The sequence below is a fragment of the Cervus elaphus genome, chromosome 4 (assembly GCF_910594005.1).
Source record: "Cervus elaphus chromosome 4, mCerEla1.1, whole genome shotgun sequence".
NCBI classification, from domain to species: domain Eukaryota; kingdom Metazoa; phylum Chordata; class Mammalia; order Artiodactyla; family Cervidae; genus Cervus; species Cervus elaphus.
This window is the reverse complement of record NC_057818.1, coordinates 25,068,854-25,078,655: the sequence shown is the minus strand read 5'-3', so window position 1 is coordinate 25,078,655 and position 9,802 is coordinate 25,068,854. Positions and strand designations below refer to the sequence as shown.

General features: G+C 43.8%; 1 non-coding gene across 1 annotated transcript; it reads right to left on the bottom strand.

Moving 5' to 3' along the window:
• Positions 1-360: 360 nt before the first annotated feature.
• TRNAL-GAG lies at positions 361-433 on the bottom strand. The gene has a single exon. It is a non-coding gene; the product is annotated as a tRNA-Leu (tRNA).
• Positions 434-9,802: the final 9,369 nt, after the last annotated feature.

The window sequence follows — 9,802 nt, the reverse complement described above, 5'->3', positions numbered from 1 at the left end:
ACCCTGTCAACAAAAAGGTGACTTTTAGTGTGTGGGACAGGAGAAATCTCTTCTTCAAAATTCAGCTATTGAGTTGGAGAGGTTCCCATATTAATCTCAAAGATGACCTTTTCTTTTTTTAAACATGGCCACAGGGATCAATGGTCTTGTCTTCTTTTTTGAAAAGAAAGTGAAAGTCACTCAGTTGCGTCCAACTGTTTGTGACCCCATGGACTGTGGAATTCTCCAGGACAGAATATTAGAGAGGTTAGCCGTTCCTTTCTCCAGGGGATCTTGCCAACCCAGGGATCGAAGCCAGGCATTGCATGCGGATTCTTTACCAGCTGTGCCACCAGGGAAGCCCAAAGGGTCAGAAACAGTTGCCAAAACCTGGGACTGAACCAGGGACCTTTAGATCCTCAGACTAACGCTCTCCCAACTGAGCTATTTCAGCCATTTGGCTCCTCTGGGTCTTAGTTGCAGCACGTGGGATCTCTTAGTTGCAGAATCTAGTTGGGAATTTCTTAGTTGTGGGCTCTAATTCCCCAACAAGGGATCAAACCCGGGCCCCCTGCATTGGGAGTATAGAGTTTTTGCCACTGGACTGTCAGGGAAGTCCCCCAAAGATTATGTTTTTTAAAAGATGATTTTTTTAAAAAAATAGAAGCATAAGCTCTAACTTAAGCAATATAAGCTTCTTTTCTATTAATTTAGGAGAGAAGAGGAATTGGCTGTTGTACACCTTAACCTTCCCTGTTGCACCTGACAGGATCTACTCTTTGGGCCTCAGCTTTCCCTTCTGTACAATGGGCACAATGATTCCCAACGTTCACTTCTGTTCTGACATTCTGTGTCCTCACTGAGGGGGAATGATGAAATGGACTGATCAGCACTAAACTGGGGGTGAAGGAGATTGCTTTGAGCAAATGGTGAGCCTCCAATCTAACTGCGTCCTGAGGTGGGGGTTGCAAATGCTACTGACCAGAAGGGAATCCAGTGAGAGGGAAGGGCCAGGGGCAGGACAGTCTGGCTGTCACAAAGGACTCACCTATCAGTGTGTAATTAAATTTTCCCGACTTCTGTTGTTTTGGTCACCAGGGGTCTTTGCAAAGCCTTCATTACTTTCCAATTGTCTGATTTTCTTTTCTCCTTCTTTCCCTCTGTTACCTTCAGACTTTGAAATTATCTCAGTGACTCAGCCATTTGACTTCTTATTAATTCCAGGATCCCGTGTCCTATCTGCCCATTTTCCTTCCTGTTTTTCAGAAGCCTGGCTTGTACTTTAACTCTTCCCAGCAGCCACAAATTAAGGCACCGTCAGTGACTCCCTGCTGCCTTCACCTCGAAAGTATCATGGTCCTGGGTCACCTTCCACTCATCACAGTTCCTGGGCTGAGAGATCAAAGTCCCATTTCCAGAGTGGAAAGAGAATTCCGAAGTTTCTGCATATCTTCTAAAACAAAATCCCAAACAAACAAAAACAGGATCCCAAATAAAGCAGGTTAATTGAACATCACAAACTGTGACTAATAAGTCACAGAATTTCAAGGATGGAGAGGACTCCAGAGTGTGACCACAGCTGTGCTTCTCTTCACCATATTATCTCCAAACCTTGGCCACTGAACATGTGCTTGGATGCCTCCCATGATGGAGTGCTCACTTCTTCCAAAGGAATGTGACTCCACCCTTAGACCCCTCCACTGGCCCTGGGTTTAATGCTTGGGTCCTCACAAAAGAAGCTCCTTCCCCCTCCTTCTGTAACAACCCTGCAGGTATTGAAGGACAGGTATAACCACTCCCTCTCCACCCCTATCACCACCTTGGCTTTTCTCTTCTCTGAGAAGCATCCAGCCCAAAAACCTTTAAGTGTGTCTTAAGAGGCTGATTCCAAATCACAGCTCCTGGAATTGCCTCTGGAATTGAGTAGCTGCCAGGGACACCAACGATAATTGCTTAAGAGGCCACAGGGACACATTTCTTCCCCTCCCAGTCCTTGACTTTCTCAGGTTTCCTTGATCCGGTTTGTAACGATCTCATCCTGGTGAAATGCAAACATTTGTACTGCTTCACTGCCCCTGAGAGACCTGCCCAGTCTCCACACCGGAGAAGGCCATAACCTTTGTGATCACTTAGGAAGGTACCCAAGGGCTCCTGTGGCGTTGGATAGACAGATGTACAGATGGATGGTTGAAGGAGCTACCTCTGGTACAGGGCGTCACCAACCAGCACCTTATGGGCCCAGCTCAAGGTCCCAGTGTTTTACTTGGCCCACCCAGTGCTTACAGATCAGGAAATTTCTCGTAAACATCTAGGTCTCTGCACAGAAAACAAACATAATTACCAAAGAGGCAGTGATGGGGGAGGGATGAATTGGGAGTATAGGCCTAACAGATGCACATTGCCGTAGATAAAATACATAAACAACAAGAATTTACTTTGTAGCACAGGAACTATGGGGCTTTCCTTCTGGCTCAGACAGTAAAGACTCTGTATGCAGTGCCGGAGACCTGGGCTCAATCCTTGGGTTGGGGAGATCTTCTGTAGAAGGAATGGCAACCCACTCCAGTATTCTTGTCTGGAGAATTCCATGGACGGAGAAGCCTGGCAGGGTACAGTCCATGGGGTCACAAAGAGTCAGACCCGAACTGAGCGACTTTTACACTCACAGGAACTATGTTCAATATTTTGCCATAAACTATAATGGAAAAGAATAGAAATATATATATATATATATATACACATTCTGATAACTGAATTATTTTGCTGTAAACCTGAAACTGACACAATATTGTAAATCCACTATACTTCAATTAAAAAAAAATCTAGGTCTCTGGCTTCCCATAAAGCATGGGGAGTTCTGTCTGGCCACCCTGAGTTTTGAGAGGGCAGGAGCTCTCCTGTTCACCCCGGACCCCTTATTTTTTTCTCTCTCTTTTAAAACTCTCTTTTTTATATTTGTCTGCACTGGGTCTCAGTTGCAGCACGCAGGATCTTTCGTTGGGGCACAAAGACTCTCTAGTTGTGGTGCTCAGGCTGCTCCTCAGCGTGTGGGATCTTAGCTGCCCAACCAGGGATCAAACCCGCATCCCCTGCATTGCAAGGCAGATTCTTAACCACTGGACCACCAGGGAAGACCTGACCCCTCATTTCTTGACAGTCATACTCACTTCCCTTTCTGTCTAGTCTTCCCTTTCTGTCTAGTCATTTTGAGAACTTGCAACCCTGGCCCTTGGCACTTCCACTTGGTCACCAGCGCTGCCACTATGATGTGGTGCTGGCTGGGGAAGAGTTATCGCTTTGCCTCTACAAGGGGCTTTCCATGTGTATCCACCTCTCCGGTCATCGCTGGCCTTCTGTCTGCATCCCTACCTATATGAGTGTCGCCAGGTGTTTCCTGACCAGGTCAGGTGCCTTTGGTCCATCCTCCTGGTCTGGCATGTGAACCTGAGCAGATGTTCTGCTGAACAGGCAGGAGGGATGGGGAAGGAACCGTGGGTTATCAGGGTAATTTGAGCATGAATTAACCAGTTGCCCTGAGAAAGTGTGCTCACATGCTTCCCTAGTGGAGGCCTGGGAATCTGCAGGGCTGCTGTTGAATCTTGCTCAGCATCATCTTTGGAAACAATCTGTTGTTGTTCTTTAGTTGCTAAGTTGTGTCCGACTCTTTCACGACCCCATGAACTGTAGCCTGCTAATCTCCTCTCTCCATGGGATTTCCCAAGCAAGAATACTAGAGCAGGTTGCTATTTCCTTCCCTAGGCGATCTTCCTGACCCAGGGATCAAACCACGTCTCCTGCACTGGCAGGCAGATTCTTTACCACTGAGCCACCAGGGAAGCCCTTGGAAACAATACATTTCCCAAAAATGACTGTATGAACTTCCTAGGGCTGCTGTGACAATGTGTCACAAGCTGGTGGCTTTAAACAAGTTCTGGAGGCTGGAAGTCTCAAACTGAGGTGTCTTCAGGGCCTTCTGCCCATGAAATTTCCAGGAAAGAATCCTGTGCCTCACAGCTTCCAGGGTTTGAAGGCAATTCTTGGAGTTCCTTGGCTTGCAACCGTGTGGCTCCAATCTCTGCCTCCACGATCATGTGGTTGTCTTCTCTTTGTGTGTGTCTGTACTGGACTAGGACCCACCCTAACAAACTCATCTTATATGAATTACATCGACAAAGACCCTCATTCCAAATAACTGCAGATTCTGAGTACTTAGGTTTAGGACTTTAACATGTCTTCTTTGCAGGGGGGATACAATTCAACCCACAACATGTATCAAGATCTCTTCCACTTCTAGCCATTGCTGTTTTCCAAGCTGATTACTGAACGATGTCCTCAAAGACAAAGGCAATTGAAATGTCGCCATGAATGACCCAGAACTAACAGTGCTCAACAGCCTACACTGGTCCACCCAGAGGTCCATTCAGGGGAGGTATGGATGCCAGATGCAGGGTTTCCTCATCTCATTTAATCAGTATGATGCTGTTCTGGCCGGGACACCTGAGCATGCATGGTGCTCGGTAATGCACCAGCCTATCTGGGCAGTCTGTGGTTTGGTTCCAAAGCTCAGGACCCTGAGACTGTCATGTACTTTCTTCTCCCTACATGCGTGCATGCTAAGTTGCTTCAGTCATGTGCAACTCTTTGCAACCCTATGGACTGTAGCCCACAAGGCTCCTCTGTCCATGGGATTCCCAGGCAAGCATACTGGAGTGGGTGGCCCTGCCCTCCTCCAGGAGATCTTCCCGACCCAGGGATCGAACTGATGTCTCTTATGTCTCCTGCAGTGACAGGTGGGTTCTTTACCACTAGTGCCACCTGGGAAGCCCTTTAATATTCTGAGTTATTTCAGATGAGCCTGAAAGCTTTCTGGTGGCTTCCCCTGACTGGTATAGGATTAAGGACCCTAGACCTTTAATGGTATCTGAATTGAAGGTTGGTCTTCTTTATGTGATACAGCCTCGAACCAAATCCATTCAGTTCAGGTGACATCATATGATATTTAGATTTTTTCTCCGGTACACCAGTTATAAAAAGAATTAAAATTTGATTCCTATTGGAATGGAGTTATTAGTGGATGTTGGGGATAAAAAGGAAGCCATTGCTTAGCTTGCCTTTATGATTCAAGAGGAAAATAATAATAGGTTTGATGAAAGTTCTAGAAAATGAGCTTGATTTTTTTCCCCCCAGTTTGGAGTTCTGGGGTTCATGTCACTGAAGTATCCCTTTTAACAAGACTGAAAAGCATGCTTGTTCTGAGGAAATGAATTCATACTCAACAGAAGGACATAATAACACTCCATAGACCTCCACTTTCCCACCCCTACCCCCCATCCAAACTACATTAATAGCTGCTGTTTGACCCCCACCTGGGATGAATCAGAGAGCGTCCCTTCATTCTACTTCTCTTCGGCTGCTGTTTGGAGGGAGAATGAGCACCCATCTCTCCCATTCTCCCTGGTTCTACCTCTGCCTTTCTCCACGAATCTGCACAGCGGGTGTCCCAGGGCAGGAGGACAACATAGGCAAGATCTCTGCTAAGCTCTGAGATCCACCTGAGTCTCCAGCTTTCCCAGAGCTCAGACAGTAATGTCAGCTTTCAAGGAAATACTTGGTATTTGCATAGGATGTGACACTTTGCAGGGTTTTCTCTTGCTCTCTCTCACATGTCCTCTCACGCTTGCTCTGTCTGTCTCCCCTCACCTCTTTCTCTCTCTCTCACACAGAGTCTTGTCTGAACTGATTCACAAAATCTCAGTGACTTTATGCAAGTGAAGTGACAGCCTCTTTTTACAAATAAGGAAACTGAGTCCCAGAGGTGAGAGATGTGACAATATGTCAGAAGAAGGGAAGCCCCTCATAGCTCAGTTGGCAAAGAATCCTCCTGCAGGCTGGTCCGAAGGTAGTGAGTTATCGCAATTGATTGTTCACAGTCAGTTACAGATCGAACTCCTTGTTCTACTCTTCCCCCCTTCTCACTACTGCACTTGACTAGTCTTTAAAAAAAAAAAAATAGAATCCTCCTGCAATGTGGGAGACCCGGATTCGATTCCTGGGTTGGGAAGATCCCCGGGAGAAGGAAATGGCAACTCACTCCAGTATTCTTGCCTGGAGAATACCATGGGCAGAAGAGCCTGGCAGGCTATAGTCCATGGTATTGCAAGAGTCAGACATGACTTAGCGACTAAACCACCACCATTATAAGTGAGCTCAAGGCAGAAAATGAAATCATTCTCCAAAATGTCCTCTAGGGGCCAGACAGCTGTAGAACAAGACCTGTGATCTGGTTCCTTCACTTCTGAGCCATTTATGGTTTATGTTTGAATGTTCCCACAACTGTCCTGCATTTGCCAAACTAGCTAGTAATGCCTGTGGTGCAGGCATTGCAGGGTGATGATGGGGAAGGGGGTAGTTTTGGCAGATTTAAAGGCAGCTTACTAGCTGGTTGGGTTTCTGTTTACACACAGTTTAAACAAAGTGTGAAAGTGTCACTGGGGAAAGTGACAGTGCATCTCTTTGGAGATTTCTATGCTTTGTTTCTTCATCAAGAAACTCTGAAGTTGAGAGTATTCAGTTACTTATTCATCCAGAAATAACATGGCAGAGTTGAGGAAGTCATGCAAGGCCTCTAAATGTGGCAGAATTTGGACGAAGAGGAAATATGATGTGTGAAGATAACATTGACACAGTATGAGAGGGTTGGGGGATTATTGAACAAATGTTGGGTTTTATTGCAGGTTGAATCTATTGTCTGAGGAAACGCTTGTGCTCAAATAAATTTCCTGCATCAGAAATCTGTTTTGGCCTCCTAAACTTGCCCCTGTTCATTTTGTTTGACAAATCATTTGTTCTCCTCCAGTTTGTGAGTCTAAAATGAAAGTAATTCTGAATAGGATGAAAAGTGATTTCAGCAGTTCAACGCTGTTCATAAGGCCTGTGTTTACCTTTCAAAGGAAATTGCTTTCCCCCAACAATCGTACTGCACACAGAGATTTGGCTTCAATTCTCTCAACTTAGGGGCTTCCCTGGTGGCTCAGAGGTAAAGAATCTGCCTGCCAGTGCAGGAGACACAAGAGATGCGGGTTCAATCCCTGGACTGGGAAGATCCCCTGGAGGAGGACATGGCAACCCATTCCAGTATTCTTGCCTGGAGAATCCTATGGACAGAGGAGCCTGGCAGGTTACAGTCCATAGGGTTGTAAAGAGTTTTGTCCAACTGAAGCGACTTGGCATGCATGCATCTCAACTTAATTTGCAGCACCTTCTAGTTTAAAACATTGACAAGCAGGTAACTGAATCTAAGAAACTTGGAAAATTTTGCAAATTTATATTATGAACGTTTTCCATTGAAGAAAACTGTGTGTGCGTGTGCAAAATAAATTTAGGGGATATTTCAGGCTTTTCTACTATGGAGAAGTTGAATTCCAATTCGGCAATGTGAATTCAAACAACCACTTTGGAAGGAATTTAATCCTTCCCCCAACTCCAGCTCCCCAAATTATCACTCACTTGAACTTTCTCCATCAGACACATTTGCTTCATCTTTCTATCAATAGAGCAAAAATGCATCCAGTAACCTGTGAAGCTACCTACTGGGAAAATCAGTCTAGGTTAAAACTTACTAATATTAAGAATATGAGAGTATATCATTAAGGTTATATGGACATCAACAGGATAACACAGGAATATTAAGAACAAATTTATTGCAACAAATTCAACAACTTAAGTAAAATATATAAATTTCTTGCAAAACACGACTTATATTGACTTCTCCAAATGCTAGTGAGAATGCAGAGCCATCAAGGTTTTTATTCATTGCTGAGGGGAATGTAAATTGGCACAGCTACTTTGGGAAAATGTTTTACAGTTTTATGCTTCTGGTGTCAAATTTCAAAACTCTTTGCCTCTCCATAGAGCACAAAGATTTTCTCACACATTTTTCTCTGAAAGCTTTAGAGTTTTGCATTTTACATTTAAATCTGTGATCATTTTGAATTAGGGTGTGAGGTTTAAATTGAATTTCATGTGATAACATGCAAGTAAATTAATTACCTGTTAGAATAAAACTCCAAACTCTGGTAAGGATGGATAGCCAAATCTAGACACTCGATAAGGTGGTATCTATAATGTACAGGATAAACTGTACACATTTGTGTACATAAAATAATTTGCATAAAGACATGTAACGAAGAAGGAAAATATGACCCATTACTTGGAGAAGAATCAGCCAGTGTAAATAGACTCAGGAATGACACAGATGATGAAATAGGAAACAATGACTGTAAAACTACTATTAATATTATAAATATATTCCAGATGATAAAGAAATCTGTGAACATAATGAGGGAACAAATAATGATTTCTCATTAGCCAAGTGGGCTTCCCTGGTGGCTGAGTGGTAAAGAATCCGCCTGACAAACAGGAGATGTGGATTTGATCCCTGGGTTGGGAAGATCTCCCGGAGAAGGAAATGGCAACCTACTCCAGTATTCTTGCCTGGGAAATCCCATGGACGGAGGAGACTAGTGGGCTACAGTCAGTGCTTGGTCACTCAACTGTGTCTGACTCTTTGCAACTCCATGGACTGTAGCCCACCAGGCTCCTCTGTCCATGGGGATTCTCCAGGCAAGAATACTGAAGTGGGTTGCCATGCCCTCCTCAAGCTAGTCTACGGGGTTGCAAAAGAGTCAGGTGCTAAGTAGCAGCTAAAAAACAACAACAAACTAGCCAAATAGAAACCAAGAAAAGAACCAAACAGGACTTCCCTGGTGGTCCAGTGGTTAAGACTCCATGCTCCCAACAAGGGAGCATGGGCTAGATCTCTGTCTCAAAACATTTAAAAGAACTGAAAGCTTTACAAAAAGTTATCAGAGGAGGATTTTTTCCCCCAATCTAGAACCCAGGCCAGGACAGAAAAAAATTTCCTCACAGTCTTTATTTACCAGAAGATGACTCTTTTTAGTTCATTCCTTTACTGAGAGTAGCCCCTCAAGATCTTTTTTTTTTTTCCCTTTCCCAAGATCTCAGTTCCAAACCCTACATCATATAAACACCTTTTGTCTGCCATAGCCACAAGATACAACCCTCCTTGTTACTAAGATTGCTGAATGCCCCCAAGTCAATGGTAACTCAAACCTTTACACAGTTCCAGAGTCCAGCTCCCTTTTCATTTTTGACCTCTGAGCATTTCCTTTAGTTTTGTGCATGCTCAGTTACACATTTCAAATATGTTGGCGACATTTTGCTTAGCATTCTAGGGGTTTTGAGGCCAGAGGATTCTCAGATTATCTAGTTTCCATGCTTCTGGAACCTTTAATTTTTTACTTATTTTATGGGTTCAAGTTACATTGGCCTAATCAAAAGTTCCCTCACTTAGAGCCAGGCAGCCTTGGGTTTGAGTTTCAGCTCCGGTATTCACCAGTTATATGACTCTGAGCAAGTGACAGAACCTCTCTGAGACTTATTCCCTACATGAGTTTTAAGGATCATAATCCCAGGTTTTCAAAGTTTGTTGTAAAGATGATCTCCATTCTAAATACAAGGCACAATAAGTGAAAGATACAGTTATCATTATTCATTCTTCAAATACTGAGTGTTCACTATCAGGTATACCCTCTAAATGCTAGGAATAACAGACAATAAATACATGAATAATATATAAACATTATAATATATAAATATATATTTGTTATACATATATATACATATAAATAAAACCCCCAGAACTTTAAGTGCACTAATAAAAAGAGTAAAGGATAAAGCAGGGAGACCAGCAAAGACAACGCTTCATAATAGTTAGAATGAAGGTCCTAGATGCTCCACTTGT